Below are 1,901 nucleotides of genomic sequence, written 5' to 3'. Positions count from 1 at the left end.
TCACAGTAGGTCTTCCCCGTGTACCCTACGCGTTGCTCCCCATTGTTAACTGTGGAGTTCTCAATAAGGGAAAATTTGGTCAAATATGATCTGGAGAATTGCAATTAAAACATCTTCTGTTAGCTGGGCAATTTCTAGACAGATGACCTGCTTCACCGCACTTATAACATTTCCTTGGGTCCATTTTACATTCACCCTGATGAATTTGTCGGCACTGTGAGCAGACTTTCTCACTAATCTTCTGCTCAGATCTGTTATCATATCTAACAGTTTTCGGTCCTCGAAAAGATGAAGGCCCCCTCCTATTTTCTTTTCTGAACAACCTTTCCTTCTGATTGTCTATTGTTATTTCGTTCGGTCACCTCAGCTGCATCGACTGTTAATGGAAAGGTATTGGGGTTCATAGCAATAACAAACTCTCTAATTTAGGGTTTCAAACCCCAAATATACCTCTCTATCTTCCTGGATTCAGTTGAAACATAATGTTCAGCAAAATGAGAGTATTCAATGAATCTTTTGGTATACTCCCGAACTGTTCCATTTCCTTGCTCTAGTTTCAAGAAATCTTCCCCATTTGTCTCACTGCCGTTTTAGGACAAAATTGATTCTTGAATCTATCCACGAATTCTACCCAAGACAGAGTCTGTAAAATATATGTTTTGGTCGATGATTCAACTTCCCAGCAAAATAAAGCATTTGACTTTAATACAGAAACAACAATCGAACTTTATCTGTTTCCGGACACAGAATGGTGTTGAACACAGATTCCATCTCCTTAATCCAGCACATAGCTTTTACTGTATCTCTCTCCCCAGAAAAGGTTGGTGGTTTGCATGACAAAAACATCTTAATATCTTCTTCTTTGATGTGGGTGACTGAAGTAGAGGGATGAACTTCCACTCTTTCCGTTTCTACCCTAGCCGGTATTCCCATAATAGATGTCAGAGTTTCCCGCAATTTTCCCATTTCTTCTGCCAACATATCCCTGCTTATATATTCAGGATGTGGTACCGACCTTTCCTGAACATTCCCAGAGTGAGATTCTTCATGTTCAGAATGTGTTCCAGTCCGACCTCTTCCCTGAGACTGACTTCTTCCTCTGCCTCGTCCTCTAACTCTTCCCCGACCTCTATTTTCAGATGTACTAGTTGGTAGATTTACGGGTGATCCTTCCCTTTCCTCAAATTCTGGACGAGTCATTCTTTCAGATCTTCTAGTTCGGCTAGACATCTGCAAAGTTTAGTGTTAATAATCACGTATTCACATTCCCAAATATAATGAAGTATTCAAGTTCAGATGTGTACCTGTATATTCATAATTACACTGCCAGATGTAATTAAAATTTACCTTACACACTGTTCTTTCAATTCATCATATTTATTTCCAATGGTGCTAACTACGCCCGGGACTTTTAACATACAATAAAACAGTTAAGTCTAGGTATCATGCTGTTAAATACCTAAATCTCTTAAACTCAGGCTCTGATACCACTTCTGTAACACCCCCAAACCACACATTGCATGTAACACTTATTTCTTTTAAAAGAAATACATGATATCATTCCATTCAGGTCCCTTAGTACAAGAATCTAATATGACAAAATACAAGGTCCAAAAATTCTAATACATCACTTGTACTAATCAATCAAAACTATACATTAAAGCAGATCTTCAAGTAGAAATGTAGATAAGAAAATATTAAATCTTCCCCTTTCCCTTACTGTCTGAACCTCCTGCAACACATAGTTAAAATCACAAAAACAAGGGTTAGACCAAAAGGTCTACTGAGATACCCTATTTATGTTATTGCAGGGTGAAAATCACCAAAAGCCTTTATGGAAAGCATCTTTTCATATATATAACAATTATATGAATGAATAGAGACATAATACTAGATTTTTT

Source organism: Cynara cardunculus, unplaced genomic scaffold (genome assembly GCF_001531365.2).
Source record: "Cynara cardunculus var. scolymus isolate 2C unplaced genomic scaffold, CcrdV1 Un_Scaffold_6688, whole genome shotgun sequence".
In the NCBI taxonomy this organism is placed as follows: domain Eukaryota; kingdom Viridiplantae; phylum Streptophyta; class Magnoliopsida; order Asterales; family Asteraceae; genus Cynara; species Cynara cardunculus.
This window is presented reverse-complemented; position numbering follows the sequence as displayed.